General features: G+C 35.9%; 1 long non-coding RNA gene across 1 annotated transcript; it reads left to right on the forward strand.

Annotated features, from left to right (window-relative positions):
• The first annotated feature begins 3,367 nt into the window (after positions 1 to 3,367).
• Positions 3,368 to 7,873, forward strand: LOC128245042 (uncharacterized). Its single transcript, XR_008263041.1, has 7 exons — positions 3,368 to 3,593; positions 3,928 to 3,998; positions 4,389 to 4,477; positions 4,915 to 4,990; positions 6,144 to 6,221; positions 6,455 to 6,569; positions 7,773 to 7,873. It is a non-coding gene; the product is annotated as an uncharacterized LOC128245042 (long non-coding RNA).
• Positions 7,874 to 22,909: the final 15,036 nt, after the last annotated feature.

A 22,909-nucleotide genomic window follows, 5' to 3' on the forward strand; every position in this document is an offset into this window, starting at 1 on the left:
CCCCCAGCAAACCGAATCGATGAGAGTTGGTATGTTTGACAAGGACAATGACTGTATGGATCTTGTTTGATATTTATGCAAAAAGCTACAATGTGCTTCTATTTGAAATAAATGAACATAAAACCAATATGAAAGTTTTGACGATGAATAATATCGATGAATTATTTTTTTGCTATTATAAGGTCTCCAAATTGTGCACTGGTTACAAACAATCTACAATCTACAACATGTCAAGCAAATCATCTCCTCAGCACTACTCAACTGAAGACGAAAAACTACAAGCAATGGCAGAAGACTATTTGCGAGATGCGGCAGAGTCTTGTATGGATGTGAGCATGGATGAGAAAGAATTCAGCGCAGTAAAAGTAAAAGCAGACGTTCTTACTCCACCTGCTAGCCCGATAAGGAAGAGGTTCAAGGCATGGGAAGGAAAAGATGAAGCTACAGCTGTTGTCCTTTCAGATGATGACGATATCGAGGATGGGAATTTTAGCGATGATCTTGAAAATTCTTCGCCGGCTTCCCCTTTGGATCATGATAAAGTTGCGAAAATACTTGAACAAATATACACTATTCAGGAGTCAAAATATGAGGCAGACCAGATCAGGAGGTGCGTTGAAATGTACAGAGAGATCAAGTATTGTGAGACGGAAGAAGCGAGGACAGCACTGAGACACAGTTCAAACGATTATGCTGAACCTGAGATTCTAAACGATTTTCTGTTGAAGCACATAGGCTATATGTGGGAAACGATAAAACCATATTATGAACAATGAACCTGGGGACTCTGAGTATCAGACTTTGGAGACATTTAGTGTGTTATGATGTTTCAAGTTTTTGTAGATAACGATTCAATTGTAAAATAAACATGAAAAAATGAAATATTCTTTGTCTTGTGTTTTCGTAAATGTGTAAAACGCAGCAAATATAGACAATAGTTTATTGTGTCACCAACGGTTAAGACTTGCCATGTTACTGTTGTCAAAACATTTGAATTACATAAACTGAATGAAATTGACTTGACACTATATTAGTGAAATATTTTTGAACCTTTAAATAAAGTATGGCTCACAACAACGGTAAAAAAAACTCAAAATGTATTTCGTATGATAAGAGACTCGGAAAACGTTTCAGAGCTTGTCATTGGTGCGGTGGCTACAGTAACATTGACTATCGCTTGCTCGTTATGAAACAATGTGCATTCGAACATTCCGCGTGTCCAAGCTGTTTTGATAAATACAACGGCTTTTGTCCCGCTTGTTGGATAAACCACCCGGCACGAAAAATGAATAGAAGAAACATTAAACGTTACTACAAAAGATTGGGTAACTCAGAAGGAAAAGATTATCTGGCCAGAATCAAGCAAAGCGCAAGAGAACAGTTTAAGCAAAACGTACTGAGATTTGCGTTTCTAAGACTTAGGATAACAAAAAATTAACATAAAAAACGAATGCTTTGAAATTGCTTTTTATTGAACTTCGTAATATTCACTTGTAAGTGGCAGAAGTAAAGTAATTCATGAAAAATCTTGAGTGTTTTCGTTGAATAGTTCCATACAGGCAGCTTCGTCTAAGGATTGCAGGTTGTCTGTTTGAGATTTCAAGCGCAAAACTTCGTCTTCCAATGCCGTGTTATTTTGCTTAAGCTGATTGTTTTCCGCAGTCAGCTGTGACAGATTCAATGTCAAGCGTGTAACTTCGTCCTGCAATAGTTGACTATCGTCCGTATTCGAGTTGTGCACATGAGTTTGCTTATACCGATCGTTCTCTCTGATCAACCTAAACACCTTTTGCTGTAGTGCGCCACATTTCTTGCGATACTCGGTCGTTTCCAGTTTGTTTTGCAGAAATGTTTTTTCGATATTGTCAAGTATCGAGACGATTTCTTTGAACGTAGACTCGTGCTTGTTATCACCCATACATAGTCTCGCTACGAAGCCGGTAATTTGTAAATTAAGGTTGCTTATGTCCGTCATATTTCTATTGTGAGCGGGTTCAATGTCAGTTTTATTTTCGATTTATATCATGGAATGCGATTTACTAGTGAATTATTTTATTCTTATTATAAGGGCTGAAAATTTGTTACTTGTCATACACATTCTCAAACAATTATGTCCAGTCAAGCATCGACACAGCAAACAACGCCTTGTGAGAACACCAGTGAAAACGAGCAAAAAAGCGAATCTTGTTCTCAGCAACCCATGAATGATATCAATGAATATGAAAAAATGATGGAGATGGCAGAAGATTATTTGCGAGATGCTGAAGAACAAAAATCGAGCGAAATCGAATCCATGCAAGATGACAACCCAGACGGGGCAGTTTGTTATATGAGAAATTGCTGCGTTTGTGACGGTTACTGTTATGATAGTGATAATTTTGAAGACATTGAGACCGTAGACGAGGAAGTAAAAATTGACGAAATTGAACCAAGTATTTTTGTGAGCGAAAACAAGAATTGACATTAGTTTTCAATCCGCTCAAACATGATGATACTTCATTAAGTGCTTTCCGAATGAAAAGGTTCAAACAATTGTTTTGATGTTTTAACTTTGAATAAATGCGTTGAAATGCAATTTGATTGTTTGTTTTATCTCGATTGAAAAATAGAAGCATAGTAACATAGTAGCAAGCACTGTACCTAGCATTGTAGATTGCATGGTCCATGGCTTAAAATAATGCAATGAGTGGAACGAATATAGTTCATATATAAACTTATCTTTTCTTCTCATGTCATACTTGTCAAAACCTACTGATCTAGTATATATACAAATTATGGGAATCAAGAAAATCATCAAAACGTGTTTGAAGAAGTTGCTCAGAAGGTCTGATGCAAAACAGAAAAACATGGACAGTGTGCAATTGAATGCAAACATCAATATGGCAATTGAAATCCACACGTGTCCGAAACTATATCCGTGTTTGATTTGTTTCAAAAACGGAGAGGCTGAACAGAAAGCAGAACAGAGAGCCCCAAGCCATCAGTGCCCTGAACTGTACCCCTGTTTGGTGTGTTTGGTGCAAGAAGACTCGTCGAGTGTTGACAAAACTTACAAAGTTGTTGAAAAGCTCAGTAGCAGAGACTTAGAGAGAAATGAGAATCACGAAGCACTTCGCCAGTTCTTCGCCAGGCGTGGGAGACAGTTTGTGCCAAAACGTTGTTAACAATAAATTGAGTGATGAACAGACAATGATTAGTAACAAAATAAAATGTATGAACTGTTCGTGTTTTATTGTGTTTATCTATAGTAATCTAGTTGGAATCACTTAAGCTTCAAGAACAACTATGCTTGCTCATAGTTATCAAACGAGTAATGGTCATATAGTCATATATATATGTGCAAATCGCTATGCATAACTCCTCAAAGATACACAGAATGTATCGTAAAATGCTACAAAGTACGATACTTAAGCAAAATAAAACATGAAATAAAGTAAAACAATCACAGAATAATGTTACGATTTTCGGTACAAGCTATACTGAGCTGATTATTATAAGGGAAAGTGTTGTCTGTCGTATTCACTTGGATACGGTTGAACCATGTAAACAATACTCTTTGTGTGTAAAATTTGGGATATTTTCTGTGTTTGAAGGTACGACCTTGGTAGTTATAGTTTCTATAATGTGTTCGCGATTGAATCAAGCCGGGTTTATGCATATACAAGAGATATAAACGATTTTACGAGGTTTTAAAACATTTCCAATTTCAGAAAATATTTCTACTTTCGATTTCGTTTTTCTGAAAATGAACAAACTTTTTTTTTCCTATTGTTTAATTTCATAAAACGATACATAATACATGATTAAGATAATTTTAAATTATTTTTAATGAGTGTATTTTCTTTATTTTCGTAAAAGTTTAAAAAATAAATAAATAATGCAATTCATGGAATGATATGACGTGATATGTATGACGTCATATTGCAGAGTTCTCGCTGTGCGCTGGTCGGCCATCTTGAAAAATAAATTGTGAAGGTCGTATTTCCAGCTTTCCTGCGGTAAGTATGACATGAATGTTTAAAAGTTTTATGAGAAATTGTGTCTAAATATATGATGTATCATATTACCAACAAGTTTTGTCGATGTGTGCATTGAATTACGTAAAAACTTATGTCAAAAGAAATTGCTCCCAGCTCGTTTTAGAATGTTTCGAACATTCTCGAAGCCGATTTTAGAAACTTTAATTCTCGGCTAGATATGTTGAAAAACATAGTAAGCAGTGTTAATTCATATCTCTTGTCTTGTTATGTCATATTTTGAATGATTTTAACTTTGTTTAGGGACCAAACTGACAGAAATAAGAAATGACAAATCATGCAAGATTGATAAATATCTTCTTCTATTTCTTTGTTTGAAAAATATGTTGAAAATTATTTTTTTTAAACCAGAGACGGCAGTTCAGATGCAGTCGTCCTGTGTGTCAGAAAGCTGGTGATCAAAATGGTTGAAGGTAGTACCCAAGAAAGTACATTTACAAGTAAGTAAAATCACTGAAAATTAATTCCATGAATTGAACTGTCATATCATAATCTCAGTGCTTAGTCTGTTTGGAAATATGCTTGGAATAATTTTTATAGACTGATAATTTATCTAATAACAGACACTGTGTTTGATTTATTACATTGAACTGCTATTAGATAAATTTTCAGTTTGTGTTTGATATCTACCAGTGCCATAAATGCATAATTTTGTTCCTGTTGTGAATGATAAGAAATGTTGGGAACATAATACCTTCTGCATGTGAACAGTTTTTCTGTTTCTGTTTGTATGTAGGAAGTATTTTGTTTTCAGGATTATTTCAACATTGTTGATGTGGATGAAATGTGCACTTAGCCATGCTTTTAATGGAATGAAAAAAGTAAAAAAACTAACAAGCAATATGTGCAGTTTTGTTAATAAAATGTTTTGTTTCAGAGTTGTGAGGAGTAACCTAGCCTATATAACCTGAAGCTCACCCAATATGCAGTGTGTTCTGCTTTGTCAATAACAAGTAAGTAATTTCACCAAATTTCATCAGAAACAAATCTCAAATTTACAATGAACAGTAAAGTTAACTCATCTTGGTACTTTAAATACTGAAACACTGAACCAACATGATTTGATTTTGCTCTTTTAACTTATTTCACATTATGGCAGCAAAATTACAGCTATGTGTCAGATTCGTGACATTTAGCATTTGTCATACATTTCACTCATTCAGTTGTCAAACCAAATGCTAAGTGTCAAATCGATTCATGATATTTAGCATGTGTCATACATTTCACTATATTATTTGTCAAACCGAAAGATGAATGTCAAATTATTTACACATGCTTAGCAGTTTATCATACATTTCACTTTATTATTTGTCAAACCAAAAGATGAATGTCAAATTATTTGAAGATGCTAAGCATCTTATCATACATTTTACTCTTTTTATGACAAATCGACTCACAAATTTAAGCAAACCAGGTGACGATGTACAAATAATTTAGGGTGACGAGCTTTTTGGTTACCTCGCCCAGCCCAACTGAAAGACTTAAAGTATATCTATAAGTCTTTTAGTTTGGTCGGGCGAGCGAGCCAAAATCTCGTCATCCCAAAATATTTGTACATCGTCACTTTGTGTGCTTAATTTGAGATTCAAATAAATCGTTCTAAATTCAATGTAAAAAAAAGTTTCATAAGGGGGGTACTCAGCGTGAAAAAACTACATCGCTTAAACGCAAATGCGCTTTGGTAGGTATATAGCTAAAAAACGAATGCGCTATGGTGAAAATCCAAAGTCAAAAAATTTGAAAAAAAATGAAAAGTTGTCAAAAAAATCATAATTTTAAGCACGTTGTTAGTGTACTGCTCTGTCATTTGTAAATCAAAACTGAGAGAATGGTTAATATGTTTTGAGACTAAGCATTTACTACTCACTGCAAATATTCTTTGGTGGTCAAAGACTTAATAGAAGTTAATTAGCCAGTGTTCATATTTAGTAAATGAAAATTAGTGAGTTAAAGCTTATATTGTTAAGTTTTATTGTATATCATCTGGCAGGGAAAACAAGATCATTTAAGATTCATGTTTTTGGTGGCAAACAAATTGAACAAGTATTGTTCTTATTTTACTCATTGATGTTTTCATTTTTCAACAGAAATGTTTTGTTTTTTCAGCTCTGTATGGCTGGTCTGACCTCAGTGGAGGTTGTTCGTTTAAATGGTTTCGGGACATTGAAGTAAAAACAACACGAGGTAAAATACAAAGTGCTTATTTATTTTTTAACTTGTTTATCCAGTAGTATATGATAAACAGTTTTTGAACTTGTTCATCCAGTATTATATGGTACATACAACAATAATGTAGAATATTAAATCACTGAGTTGCGGCTTCTCTGAACAAACATCTGTTCACTTTATGTCCACAGTTTTTTGAGAAACAAACAGGGCATCTGTTTTCCCAGTTTGTAGATTTTCTCGTTTTGCAGAATGTCCCACCAAGAGTGAAGGGCTGCCTGTTTGCTTCAGATTCCCAGTCCTCCTCGCTGATGATTTCTGAAGTCCTTACGCAGTCACCCCAGTCTTCAACCTCAGTTTGTACAGGTGATAATGTTTTTGAACCATAGTTCATTGTCATGTCATTGGAGTTGTTCAGCTGCTCCAGTTCTGACTGTAACTCTGTTTTGAGTACAGCAAGTCTAGCCTCAAGAATGGCAATTCTCTTAATTTTGCGATTAAGTCTCTCCATTGTACAGATCATTAATTGCTGTAGTTTTCAAGTTTTGTAATGATAATAAGTATGCGTTACATATTAAATATGCACAAAAATAATGCATTCGATCTGCATTTCACAAGTGTAAAACATCACAAATGAATGGTATTTCAATCTACTTTTTTGTCAAACCATATGACATTATTTGTTCATGACATTTAGAAATAGTCATACAATGCAAATTCTTCTAGTACACAATCGCAAATAAATAATTCTTTCAGTTGTCAAACCAAATGCTAAGTGTCAAATCGATTCATGACACTGAGCATTTATCAAACATTTCACTCTATTATTTGTCAAACCAAAAGATGAACGTCAAATTATTTACAGATGCTAAGCAGTTTATCATACATTTCACTTTATTATTTGTCAAACCAAAAGATGAATGTCAAATTATTTGAAGATGCTAAGCATCTTATCATACATTTTACTCTTTTTATGACAAATCGACTCACAAATTTAAGCAAACCAGGTGACGATGTACAAATAATTTAGGGTGACGAGCATTTTGGTTACCTCGCCCAGCCCAACTGAAAGACTTAAAGTATATCTATAAGTCTTTTAGTTTGGTCGGGCGAGCGAGCCAAAATCTCGTCATCCCAAAATATTTGTACATCGTCACTTTGTGTGCTTAATTTTGAGATTCAAATAAATCGTTCTAAATTCAATGTAAAAAAAAGTTTCATAAGGGGGGTACTCAGTGTGAAAAAACTACATCGCTTAAACGCAAATGCGCTTTGGTAAGTATATAGCTAAAAAACGAATGCGCTATGGTGAAAATCCAAAGTCAAAAATTTTGAAAAAAATGAAAAGTTGTCAAAAAAATCATAATTTTAAGCACGTTGTTAGTGTACTGCTCTGTCATTTGTAAATCAAAACTGAGAGAATGGTTAATATGTTTTGAAATTAAGCATTTATCATTTTTGTAAAAATCCAATGTTATAAATGAAACCAAAATTTACCAGAGTAAACATTAATGTGCTATTGTATGTAAGAACGTTTCGTCTTTTACACGTTTCATTTCATTTTTTCAGATGAGATGCCATACACAGGGGATCCGACAGAAGACAGCAGACAGAATTCGTCGATCCATTTGAAATGTCATTGTTTATTTGAAAAAAGATACCTATCCACACTTGTTCGTTTTAAAATATTGTTTGTATTATATGTGCTTTGTACCGTTGCTTTTTGTTTATCAGTAATTCTCCAACACTTGTATTTCGTGTTTTACATGAACATTGAAAATTTATCATACAGTAAATCATTTCGAAAATGAAATTTAAATGGAGAAATACTGATTTATCTGTTTGCTTTTAATGTTTGTGCTGTCTTGCTTACCCCAGTAACGCGGGTCTTGTTTGCTATTGTGAGTACTGTTGTTATTTTTTTTGGCCATCCAAAGTATTGTTCACGAAAGATAACACATTTTTTTCATAAAATTGGTTACATTTTGGTCTGTCGATTTTTTTCAATGAAACCACAGTCAAACGGTTTTTCACTATATTTTTTTTATGAGAAACAGCCAGACTTGGTCACGGCTGAAACCGAGGAACATTTGTGATTGAACAAAATTTTAGCAGTAATGCTGCTTGTAATTCATAAATTTATTAAGCTTTGGTCTTGTCATATTGAACTTGGTAAAATGGTAAACATTTTGATAGTGTGTACAAGAGCAAAATTTGCACTGCATTTTAAAATGTGTCATTTTTGTGAAATGCTGTTGACAAAATGATTTGTTTGCTCGTGCCAGCATGGGTCGACGAGATTCGTTTCTCACTGTCCTTTATGCGGCGGTTTAGGATGCAAGCCTGTTGTTTTGTCAATGTCTATAAAGTTCAGCTTGAATGAAAATTGAAATCAATATTGCAAGATCAAGCACTTTTTAAAAAAAAATGTTAGAATGTAGATGCGTTGTGAAATGCTGTTGACAAAATGATTTGTTTGCTCGTGCCAGCATGGGTCGACGAGATTCGTTTCTCGCTGTCCTTTATGCGGCGGTTTAAGATGCAAGCCTGTTGTTTTGTCAATGTCTATAAAGTTCAGCTTGAATGAAAATTGAAATCAATATTGCAAGATCAAGCACTTTTAAAAAAAAAATGTTAGAATGTAGATGCGTTGTGAAATACAAGTGAATGTACTAGGCTCATTGCATTCTTAGTTTGGTTTCGAAGTGCAAAACTTCATTCATCACAAATATTCCTCTTGAACGACCGAACATTGATATGTGGCAATGTTTTCGTTCAGCAAAATGATTTGGCAAAAGTAATTTAAAGGCTAGCATGAGTATGGAGGTGTCGTTAGACCAGCTTAGTATTGGTGTAAGGTGGTGTACAGTGCCAATACTAGGAACCGCTCATGTTCACCATGTCACGCTACAGGCAATGAAAAATAGGGAGTGGCAACCTCTTTGTATTGCCGTGGTCCGACACTCCACACAGTCTTTACAATGAGAGGGGAAATATAGGCAATCGGATGCTTCTTCCTAAGTGTGCCTTGTCGAGTAACTGCCTTTGGCGTTGCCTTTATTTTCAAATTTGTGAACAAATAAAACTAGGTTAGGACCACATAATAGGGTTACGATGAAAATTAGGTTTCCCTTTTAATGCTTGAAGATAACAGCCACTGGCGTTATACTTCAAAAAAAAATGGCTCGAAATACACATATCACACAAACATTCAACATTTCAACATTTTATCTGCAACATTTTTCATTTTTCAAAAAAATACTCAGATGTACAAAAATAATGCAAAACATGAACAGCAAATTCACAAATTCTGCTGTGTTGAAATTTAAAAAATCAAACATGAGATTGTATGAAAAAGCTTCTTTTTTATTTTCAAACATGTTAAATCTCACGATCATAAGCCATATGTACAAAAATAATGCAACTCTGAATTGTAATTTCATGCTCTCAACAAAAAAAATATGCATCGAAAATTGTGAAAAATTGTGAAAAATTGTGAAAATCTAGAAGTTGACGAGAGATCTCAAGATTTCAAAAAAACGAACTATAGGCTTTATTTCACACAATACTTCATGAAAAAAAATCAAATCTTCATAATGTTCATAATCTAGAAATTAACGTTGGATCTCAAGATTTCAAAAATCGAACTATAGGCTACATTCTTCAAAAATTATAGGCTTCATAAAACTCACTCAAACACTCAGATTTCAAAACCTTCAACATTTGTGCTCTGAAACTAGCGTTCACACCAGTTTTCATGAGAAAAAAAATAAAATCTTCATATTGTTGAAAATCTAGAAATTAACGCGGGATCTCAAGATTTCAAAAAAAAATTATAGGCTTCATTTATCCAAAAAATTATAGGCTCATGCAAATCTTTCAAAAAAATATAGGCACATGCAAATCTCACAGATCTCACAATCATAAGCCATATGCACAAAAAAAATGCAGCAACAAGTCCATGAAACATGAAAAATTGATATCTTTCTGAGACTTGCGTTAACACAAGATTTCATGAAAAAAATCAAATCTTCATAATGTTGAAAAAATATAGGCACATGCAAACCTCTCAAAAAATCTCATAATGTTCAAATTCAACAAATCGACATTTGCAGCAAATCTCACAAATCTCACAATCATAAGCTATATGCACAAAAATGCAGCTAAGTCGATGAAACATGAAACATTGATATTTTACTGAAACTGGCGTTCACACAAGATCTCATGAAAAAAATCAAATCTTCATAATGTTGAAAATCTAGAAATTAGCGAGAGATCTCAAGATTCAAAAAAAATTTATAGGCTTCATTTATTCAAAAAATTATAGGCTCATGCAAATCTTTCAAAAAATTATAGGCTCATGCAAATCTCTCAAAAATTACAAATTTCACAATCATGAGCCATATGCACAAAAATGCAGCATCAAGTCGATGAAACATGAAAAATTGATATCTTTCTGAGGCTGGCGTTCACACAAGATTTCATGAAAAAAATCAAATCTTCATAATGTTGAAAAAATTATAGGCTCATGCAAATCTCTCAAAAAATTACAAATCTCACAATCATAAGCCATATGCACAAAACATGCAGCTAAGTCCATGAAACATGAAAAATTGATATTTTACTGAAACTGGCGTTCACACAAGATTTCATGAAAAAAATAAAATCTTCATAATGTTGAAAAAATTATAGGCTCATGCAAATCTCTCAAAAAATACAAATCTCACAATCATAAGCTATATGCACAAAAAAACACCAAGTCCATGAAACTTGAAAAATTGATATTTTACTGAAACTGGCGTTCACACAAGATCTCATGAAAAAAATCAAATCTTCATAGTGTTGAAAATTATAGGCTTCATTTATTCAAAAAAATAAAGGCTCATGCAAATCTTTCAAAAAATTATAGGCTCATGCAAATCTCTCAAAAATTACAAATTTCACAATCATGAGCCATATGCACAAAAATGCAGCATCAAGTCGATGAAACATGAAAAATTGATATCTTTCTTAGGCTGGCGTTCACACAAGATTTCATGAAAAAAATCAAATCTTCATAATGTTGAAAAAATTATAGGCTCATGCAAATCTCTCAAAAAATTACAAATCTCACAATCATAAGCCATATGCACAAAACATGCAGCTAAGTCCATGAAACATGAAAAATTGATATTTTACTGAAACTGGCGTTCACACAAGATTTCATGAAAAAAATAAAATCTTCATAATGTTCAAATTCAACAAATCAACATTTGCAGCAAATCTCACAGATCTCACAATCATAAGCTATATGCACAAAAAAACACCAAGTCCATGAAACTTGAAAAATTGATATTTTACTGAAACTGGCGTTCACACAAGATCTCATGAAAAAAATCAAATCTTCATAGTGTTGAAAATTATAGGCTTCATTTATTCAAAAAAATAAAGGCTCATGCAAATCTTTCAAAAAATTATAGGCTCATGCAAATCTCTCAAAAATTACAAATTTCACAATCATGAGCCATATGCACAAAAATGCAGCATCAAGTCGATGAAACATGAAAAATTGATATCTTTCTGAGGCTGGCGTTCACACAAGATTTCATGAAAAAAATCAAATCTTCATAATGTTGAAAAAATATAGGCTCATGCAAACCTCTCAAAAAATTACAGATCTCACAATCATAAGCTATATGCACAAAAAACACCAAGTCCATGAAACATGAAAAATTGATATTTTACTGAAACTGGCGTTCACACAAGATTTCATGAAAAAAATAAAATCTTCATAATGATCAAATTCAACAAATCGACATTTGCAGCAAATCTCACAGATCTCACAATCATAAGCTATATGCACAAATTCCACCAAGTCCATGAAACTTGAAAAAAATGATATTTTACTGAAACTGGCGTTCACACAAGATTTCATGAAAAAAATAAAATCTTCATAATGTTCAAATTCAACAAATCAACATTTGCAGCAAATCTCTCAGATCTCACAATCATAAGCTATATGCACAAAAAACACCAAGTCCATGAAACATGAAAAATTGGTATCTTACTGAAACTGGCGTTCACACAAGATTTCATGAAAAAAATCAAATCTTCATAATGTTCAAATTCAACAAATCGACATTTGCAGCAAATCTCACAGATCTCACAATCATAAGCTATATGCACAAAAAACACCAAGTCCATGAAACATGAAAAATTGATATTTTACTGAAACTGGCGTTCACACAAGATTTCATGAAAAAAATAAAATCTTCATAATGATCAAATTCAACAAATCGACATTTGCAGCAAATCTCACAGATCTAACAATCATAAGCTATATGCACAAATTCCACCAAGTCCATGAAACTTGAAAAAAATGATATTTTACTGAAACTGATTTCACATAATCTTCATAGAAAAACTACTTCATTCACAGATTTCAAAATCTCGAGCCATTTGTACAATAATAATGCGGAATCAAGTGATAATTCTGGAACAATTTCATATGAGCGTATAAATAAAAACGGTAAAAAAAATAGTCCTAACCATTTATGCACAATTATAATGCGATGCGCATTAATTTTGGCCATCGGGTATATAAGCTCCACATTTTTCAATATTCGTCATTCCAGTAGCAAGCTCTTAGCTCAGAAGTGCTGTTAGTCTGCTGGGAGCCCAAAGTGGGTTTGAACTTCTCAGATTTCTCCTCGCACTATGAACTTGGTGCATCAGAGATACAGAGAAAATATCTGAGAGGTTTTTTGACCTTCTGGTTTGAACATGAGAACCGTATGTCGCGATACCTCATAGTTTTTCGCTCTTGAGTCTGGCCAGCTCATGTTGTCGATCACTTTGACATCGCCTGACGAATACGATCATTCTCTGTGATAGCCATTAGATCATATACAAAAAGCGATTTTGGCAAGTGATTTGTTATTTGCGTCTGGTAGCATGAGCATAGAAGTATAGCTTCGACGAGATTTGTTTCTCATTGCTCAATATGCTACGGTCTTGGATGCAATGCAATGATTTTGTCAACTTCGCAAAAACATTTTGGCAAAAGTAAAATTTGAGAGGCTACCATGAGTATGGAGGTGTCGTTAGACCAGCTTAGTATTGGTGTAAGGTGATGTACAGTACCAATACTAGGAACCGCTCATGGTCATCATGTCGCGCTACAGGCAATGAAAAATAGGGAGTGGCAACCTCGATGTATCGCTGTGGTCCGACACTCCACACAGTCTTTACAAAGAGAGAGGAAAACACAAGCAATCGGATGCTTATTCCTAAGTGTGCCCTGTCGAGTAACTGCCTTTAGCGTTGCCTCAGTTTTTTTCAAAATTCAAAATTCAAATTTCAATCGCTTCTTTGCTCATGAGTTGCGATACATAAAAGGAAATGCTTTCTGAGATTAAAGTTAGCATTTCCTGCCTGCAAGTAAAGCGAGCAAATATGCCTCTATGTGCTTAAGAGGTGTGTTTGAAAGTGAACTCTGTAGCCTTCTCTTAGAACAAAAGAGAAATAAGTCTACGAGTTTTCGAGCCTAGCTTGTGGTTTTGGGTACTTGAAGTTGATCGCATATTTCCAATCGTTCACTGATCGATCTATGCGGCTGTAGCACTCGATTCTTGCTTCAGTATAGCCATTCATGTATCTGAGATCATAAGTTCGGCGTTGTGCCTACAACGAGTCAGCAATACCCCGTTTGTTACACCCGAGTAGTCCAGCACTCTACATTATAGGTGTAACAAATTGTAGAAGGTCGCCTGGAAGGCCTCTAATGGGTGCTGATTTTGCGTAGTGTATGACACTAGGAAAATAGGTTTCTGGCTCAGAGTTACCATTTTCCGACCTCGCTGATGCCGTGGGTAACCTGACCAATGCCAGTCACAAGTCTGGATGAAAAACAGGGAGTGACCACATTGCATAACAAAAATACTTTTCACATTGAATGTTTGACATTATAACAATTGTAAACATTTGCTTGTGTTTGATTTCATGAAAACAATTGTGTATAATTATGTATATTGATATGTTTGCAATGTTATGAATACTATGCATGTTTGTACTTTGTTATCTGCTTACATTTTGAATAAAACATAAACTGAAATTAGAAGCATTAGTTGTATATGAGAAATTTTCAATAGTTATGCAACGATTGAGTGAAACAAAATTTAAGCATCATGAAGACTTTCGTCTTTTGAAATGCTTCAAACTGCAAAGCTCACTTTCACGTGAAAGCAATTTCATCTCATATTTTTCAAAATCTTCAAACATAAGAAAAAAACTCATGTTTCCTTTGCATTATAATTTCAAGCTCTTATAATCTTCACTTCTCAGTCATTTATTCATTCTTGAGTTGAAGTCAAACATGTCAGATACAACGTTAAGCTTAATTAGCAATTTGACAGATCGTGTAAAACACTGTGAATCTGACTTGCAGCAAATAAAGATATTCATTAGTACGCGAAGTAGCAAGCGCACTTTGGACGTGCTAAGAAAATTTCTTTCACTACTTCACAAATGTGTGAAAATATTGCAAAATACAGCGATTTCCATTAAACCTCCAAACAAGATGTGTAAACCGAAACAGAAGACCGGAGACCTATTGTCACAGGTTCAAAAGCTAAAAAATGACTTGAAAAATTTAAAAACAGACTTGAACAACATTTCACAGCGCTGTGGTAGGGAGAAAGAAGTTAACATTTTGGCTGACATGCGATTAGTATCCAAGATATTTCGAAAGACCACCACACTAGGAGACCTTCTCTGGCATCACCTCAGCATGAAAGAAGAAACGCGACAAGAGTTGCAACTACAAAACGATGAAAAAAACATTTGTCAAATTTGTGTTACGGACAAAAAGTGTATTGTGTTTACGCCTTGTGGCCATTTGACTTGTCATGCATGTTCAATCAAAACTAGTAAATGCTATTTTTGCAGAACTGTTGTTATTGGAAAATATCAAATTTATGAATAAATCGTAAACAATTATTTGTATTTTTGCTTTCTGATTATTTCATTTTCCGGTAAGGCGAACTGTGCTAATCACTCAAACACTACCAGTTCTGATTCACACAGCTATGCTGTAGACAACCGCAATACGCTAGTTAGCTCAAATTTCTAACATTGGTTAGCAAAGTTGACGAATGCAAGTTCGAGATATAATGTACATGCTTTTTGAGCATTTGAAACCAATATAAAACATACAGCGGTGACTGTACTATTCACACTTCACTAACTATGGCAAAACGATATACTGACATCGTTGGGTTTGCTGGACTACAATACAATGATTATTTCAAAAGGTTCTGTTGGGAATGCCAATTGTGTTGTGCTGGAGTCTTTACGTTAGAACCTTGTCAACGACATGATCTTTTGAACATTTTCCCTCCAGCTGGCTACTGCCAAAACTGTTTTCGATATGTGTGGTACTGTAATGATTGTAAGGCTGATGGAACGCCACCAAAAGTGCGAATGAGAAACTATTGTTTGTCATGTTTCTTCCACCGATTTGAAAATCTTGCAATCTTGGCCGGCTAACCCTGACGTGGTTGAAGAAAGTTTTCGATTGATTGTGACAATTATCTTGTTTCACAAAATAAAAAATAAAAACTTGAAATAAATTACTTTGTTTTTGTATCTGATACCAAGACGCTCATTTTTTTCTCTGATGATTTTCAATTTTCATTTTCTCTGATGATTTTCAATTTTCATTTTCAATTTTCATTCTCAATTTTCATTCTCAATTTTCATTCTCAATTTTCATTCTCAATTTTCATTCTCAATTTTCACATTCGTCTTTCACATTCGTCATTTTCAAACAATATCCTCGTGGGACTAAACCCACTCACCGCCGATATCGGGTTGTAATATATCCGTTGCTGCAAGGATATGTAACTTCTACCATACTTCTGACTGAAGGCTGTATTTATTTCCCTTTGACTACTTCACATGTACCTTTTACATGTATTAGAAATTTAGAATACAATCTACATTTGGAGCCAATGAAATTGCGGATTACTACACTTAATCATTAGAGTTTAAACTTTCGCGGGTGCTTAAAGGCCTGCCAACTGCCATTCATCCGATACACAATTTGTCAGCCAATGAGGTAGTATTCAAAGACAGTTTAAAGTGCGAGCCTAGAGGCACTTTTAATCGTCTGAACCGGTTCAAACCGGTTTGGTTGTCAAGTGTGGATGGCCCTCGAGTGAACCGAGCTTTTAAACCGGTTCCAACCGGTTTCCAGGAGCGATTTTATGGGGAGCCTAGGTTAGCCAACTTGGCCCATTTTGGTGCGAGCCTAGAGGCACTTTTAATCGTCCGAACCGGTTCAAACCGGTTTTGTTGTCGCGAGTGGATGGCCCTCGAGTGCACCAGAGCCTTTAATCGATTCAAATCGATTACAAAAATCGATGACATGTGGTACCGAAATTACGCGTTTTGAGCCCAAAATGGAGCTTTTTGGTACGCAGCTGTACGCCCTCGAGCTCGACTGAACCGGTTCAAACCGGTCTGGTTGTCGAGTGTGGATGTCCCTCGAGCGAACCGAGCTTTTAAACCGGTTCCAACCGGTTTCCAGATGCGATTTTATGGGGAGCCTAGGTTAGCCAACTTGGCCAACTTGGCCCATTTTGGTGCGAGCCTAGAGGCACTTTTAATCGTCTGAACCGGTTCAAACCGGTTTGGTTGTCAAGTGTGGATGGCCCTCGAGTGAACCGAGCTTTTAAACCGGTTCCAACCGGTTTCCAGATGCGATTTTATGGGGAGCCTAGGTTAGCCAACTTGGCCCATTTTGGTGCGAGCCTAGAGGCACTTTTAATCGTCTGAACCGGTTCAAACCGGTTTGGTTGTCAAGTGTGGATGGCCCTCGAGTGAACCAAGCTTTTAAACCGGTTCCAACCGGTTTCCAGGAGCGATTTTATGGGGAGCCTAGGTTAGCCAACTTGGCCCATTTTGGTGCGAGCCTAGAGGCACTTGTAATCGTCCGAACCGGTTCAAACCGGTTTTGTTGTCGCGAGTGGATGGCCCTCGAGTGCACCAGAGCCTTTAATCGATTCAAATCGATTACAAAAATCGATGACATGTGGTACCGAAATTACGCGTTTTGAGCCCAAAATGGAGCTTTTTGGTACGCAGCTGTACGCCCTCGAGCTCGACTGAACCGGTTCAAACCGGTCTGGTTGTCGAGTGTGGATGTCCCTCGAGCGAACCGAGCTTTTAAACCGGTTCCAGCCGGTTTCCAGATGCGATTTTATGGGGAGCCTAGGTTAGCCAACTTGGCCAACTTGGCCCATTTTGGTGCGAGCCTATAGGCACTTTTAATCGTCTGAACCGGTTCAAACCGGTTTGGTTGTCAAGTGTGGATGGCCCTCGAGTGAACCGAGCTTTTAAACCGGTTCCAACCGGTTTCCAGATGCGATTTTATGGGGAGCCTAGGTTAGCCAACTTGGCCCATTTTGGTGCGAGCCTAGAGGCACTTTTAATCGTCTGAACCGGTTCAAACCGGTTTGGTTGTCAAGTGTGGATGGCCCTCGAGTGAACCAAGCTTTTAAACCGGTTCCAACCGGTTTCCAGGAGCGATTTTATGGGGAGCCTAGGTTAGCCAACTTGGCCCATTTTGGTGCGAGCCTAGAGGCACTTGTAATCGTCCGAACCGGTTCAAACCGGTTTTGTTGTCGCGAGTGGATGGCCCTCGAGTGCACCAGAGCCTTTAATCGATTCAAATCGATTACAAAAATCGATGACATGTGGTACCGAAATTACGCGTTTTGAGCCCAAAATGGAGCTTTTTGGTACGCAGCTGTACGCCCTCGAGCTCGACTGAACCGGTTCAAACCGGTCTGGTTGTCGAGTGTGGATGTCCCTCGAGCGAACCGAGCTTTTAAACCGGTTCCAGCCGGTTTCCAGATGCGATTTTATGGGGAGCCTAGGTTAGCCAACTTGGCCAACTTGGCCCATTTTGGTGCGAGCCTAGAGGCACTTTTAATCGTCTGAACCGGTTCAAACCGGTTTGGTTGTCAAGTGTGGATGGCCCTCGAGTGAACCGAGCTTTTAAACCGGTTCCAACCGGTTTCCAGATGCGATTTTATGGGGAGCCTAGGTTAGCCAACTTGGCCCATTTTGGTGCGAGCCTAGAGGCACTTTTAATCGTCTGAACCGGTTCAAACCGGTTTGGTTGTCAAGTGTGGATGGCCCTCGAGTGAACCAAGCTTGCCTGTTTAAAAGCTCGGTTAGTTGAAGTTAGCTAAATTATTCATTGTTTGTTCGCTATTTTTATCCACGAATAACTACAGACATGATAGTGATAAATGATTAAAAAATATTATTAAAGCTGAAATAGCAATAAAACTATTTGTTTACTTCTTTAAACAAACAGTATTATCACCACACCCTGCCTGCCGAATCTTTAAGCCTGGACAGCGCCCCCTGGCTGTTAAACCAAGTCTGTGAAGTTAGCCTATGTAGCAGATGTAGCCAATGTAGCCTCTGTATTAAACAGGCTGCAACGTGCAGCCTATGTAGCCGATTTAGCCTATGTAGTAAACAGCGTGCAACGTGCAGTCTATGTAGCCGATATTGCCTGTCGTGACAGGTGCACGTGAAACAATCATGGGTGTCGCGAATGGGCTTGGGCGCATTAAGCACTTGAACATTGCCTTATGCATCGCTAAATAGGCTTCTATGGGTCATGTTTGAGGCACTGGCACGTGCACGTGAAACAATCATGGGTATCGCCACTATGCCAGGGTGGTAGGCATTTGGCAACACTTCAACCTCACATAGGCCACTGTGCTGGGAAAACTCTGGTTAGGGCGCATTAATCACTTGAACATTGCCTTATGCATCGCTAAATAGGCTGCTATGGGTCATGTTTGAGGCACTGGCACGTGCACATGAAACAATCATGGGTATCGCCACTATGCCAGGGTGGTAGGCATTTGGCAACACTTCAACCTCACATAGGCCACTGTGCTGGGAAAACTCTGGTTTCAGCCCATTAAGGATGTCAATATTTCTTTTGCATTTCTAAGGTGTTTAAGCAAATCCCGTCAGCATAAAAAATCATTTCGGTCGATAAAATTGTTAATGACTTGTAAAAATTATATTTTCTATTTTATTTTTAAATCCTAAGGATAATTGCACTTTGGTCAAAACTACCAAAAAAGAAAAGGGAAGAAAAGGCAATTAAAAATGATTATAGTTGAGTTCCAGCCATATGCAGATGTCCATTCTGCTTTTCAAGGGAGAATACTGAGTACGAGATTGATAAACACCGGCTAGCAGACAATAGGTTTGAAGCCTAGGCGCAGATTCGAATTCGAGGGTGTGTCCACCACTTTCGAAAAAAAAGCCCAAAATAAAAGAAACTGTAGCAAAATAGTACATGTTAAGCAGAAACAGTAGCATAAAATATTTTTAAAAAACAGAAAATGCCAAAATTTGCTTTCAATGCTTTATAGATAAAAATTTGGGATGATCCCCAAATCGCATCTAATAATCACAAATTACCATCTAACAGTGACCAAACTATTGACTGCTACCAAACGTCCGTATCAACGGAGGCTATACACAGGTGCAGTAGAGTAAAAAGTGGGCGTTGAGGGGAACAGAGGTTATTTTAGTTAAGTAGTATTGTTGAGTATCCAATATATTTACTTTTAGTTTGAGTGTGCTAACATTACCATCATGTTTAGTTTCATAAACCAATGTAACAGATAAGTACATTCTTGAATGAATTATGTTAAAAAAGAATAGAATTACATGTTGACAAAATATTATTCTATAAATGTGTAAGTATTATTTCTTAAATGTTGCCATTTGAAACCGTTATTTACCAAAACGTATGTTATTAATAGGCCTAAATCAAATCTGCATAAAACTTCGTCGCCCAACATAAAAGGTGTTTAAACATGAAAATATCGGCCGTATAATACCCATGTAAGTGCAGTAGCGGTCAAAAAGATAAATAATGCAAATATTCAATAACAAATAGCTAAAACAGGTACAAGTATGGTAAACTTGGGCCGAAAACACAGTTTCAAGTCACGCAATTTTCTATTTTCATTTTGTAAACAATCAATCGTTCAGCTTATACATTCAATAACTTTTTTGTAAAGGCCTCTAGAAACATAGGTTAAAAACCGATAGACGCGTACACGTGTGGTCTCCGGGTAGGCGTATTTATATTGCGAGAAAGGTGATATAACTTACTTACCAGGTGAAAATACATCCTTGAAACACCGAAATTCCTTTCCACGCCGCCATTTTATTCGGCTTCACACAATTTCCCTCACTTAAAATTCGGCGAACACATTTCACGTTGGACCCCCTAGGTCATAGAGTGATTGATTTCGCGCTGGTTGGATCTTTTACAACATATTTACAAATTAAAGTACTTATAAGTACGACATGTATACTAAAACACGTAAATTATTGGAACAAGAGCTGTCGTAGGACTGCGCGCTCGACTTTATAGTGACCTTTACCTTGACTATTGGGGCCTTATCGAAATTCAATGAAAGTTCTCCATAAACTCTTCATATGTACCAAGTTTGGTCACAGTATGTCAACTTAAGTTATTCAGTGCCCACTGATTTCCTATTTTAATAACAGAGACGCAGTATTTCCTTAGTTAGCTCTAACTAAGGTTATTCAGTGCTAACCATTTCTTTTTTAATAACAGTGACCGTAACCTGGGCGATACTATTTCCCGGTCTCTCCTCGTAAAATCCGGTCTCATCCGGTCTCATAATTCCCGGTTCACAACTTATGGCCCCAGGCAACGGATTGTGTTGCCGATGTTTGTTATATTATTTGACAATCTTATTTGTTTGTATATGAAACAAACTGGTATAAAATATATAAGCATTATGTCTTTATTTATGCAATTCGTTATAGGTCTAAACTATTTATGCAATTTGTGTTAAAATATATATCCAAAAAGCTAAAGAAACAGTTGCAGAACATTGCCAAAAGGTGAAGAGGAAGATGCGATGGCAATACAAATGCTCATGGTTTTTGCATAAAAAATTGATGACGGCTAGAGTATGAAGTAACTTAGAAATGCACCTTTTAATTAATGTTTTGTCAAAGTTGTTTATTGTTCTTCCTCTTTTGTTTACCCCCCCCCCCCCCCCCCAGACATTACAGTTGAAAAATTACATGTTTGCATATCCGACTCATATCGATACGATACGATATGTTTATTGCGTAAAACATTATACAATGTTCATAGCATGTAAACAAGTGAATCAATGATTGGAGAAAAAGTACACAAACACATTTTCTGGAGCTAATATTTGCAATGTTATAACATCCTAATTTAGTAAGTATGATTGTGCTAAGACATTAAAGCTACTAGACGAAGAGTGTTTATTTAAAGTTGCGCCATTCTTAAGTAATCAACACATTATGTCTCCATTTTTCGTTTATAAGTTTGTGCTTTTCGCTAACATTGAATACATTTGAATACCTTCGTCATTATTTCACAACTTTAGCCTGATATATTTTACTTGTCAACTTGAAGTTTGCAATAAATCTCTAGCTGTTCAAGAAATCTGATGGTGATTATTTTATTTATTTTGAAATTTGGTTATATGTTATCATCGTATTATTTCTAAACTTGATTAGAGCCTTTGCATAACAATCATTTATGCTATAAAATTGCCTTTATAATAAACAACAATATTTTTAGGGTATGAACCGAACAGTAGCCGTGCGTGTGTAATAAAACTGGCTAATCCATTTATCATGTCCTTAACGAGGGACATTCGCTGATCTCTGACACGCGTTGTATAACGCATTTACATCTTTCATGGCATTGACATTAATTTTAGTACATGCATATATATATATATATATATATATATATATATATATATATATATATATATATATATATACAAATGTATATATATTCTTAATCACGACCTATAAACCGGTTTATAGGTCCATGCCTTAATTTATTATTTGTTTTATTGATATACAATATGAAATAAATGATGACATAATTATCATCTAATATCTTATGTTTTAATCAACTGTAATCTTTAGTAATCCTGTTACCCATCGCGGTCATTAACACCTTCTCGATCACGCCCGTTAGCTACTATAAAATTTGGAAAACAGAGACCGGAGGAAACCGGGACCGGGAAATAGTATCGCCCCCGTAACCTTGACCATGACTATCGGAGACCCAAACTCAGTCCCCTAAATATTTTCAATAAACTCTTCCTATATACCAAGTTTGGTTGAATATGTCAACCCTATCTGAAGTTACTAAATACCAACCACTTTTCTATTTCTAGTAGCATTGACCTTGACCTTGACCCTATGCACTCCAAACGCAATCTCATCAAAGGTCTTACTTATAGCCAGGTTTCACTTTGTTTAAAAATAAAAATGTGCCTGTCAAAAGCAATAAAAAGGCACCCAAGGGCCAAAATTTGTATTCAGCGGTTTATACCGAGTTGTGTAACCTAATTGTGTGATGGCCGTAAACTGATGAGTGAAGTATTTAGTCGGTTGAATGAAGGGTATGGAAGTATTAAGTAAAATTCAAAAAAATGCATTCAGAATAAAATGGTGTTATGTAAACTAATTGTAAAATGACCGTCAGTCTGTGTGAAGAATTTATTCAGTTGAATGAATGGTATGGAAGTTATTAGTAAAAGACCCAACTTGCCCATAAACTTCAACCTGACACAATGTGCCTTAAA

This window comes from Mya arenaria, chromosome 8 (assembly GCF_026914265.1).
Source record: "Mya arenaria isolate MELC-2E11 chromosome 8, ASM2691426v1".
Taxonomy (NCBI): Eukaryota; Metazoa; Mollusca; class Bivalvia; order Myida; family Myidae; genus Mya; species Mya arenaria.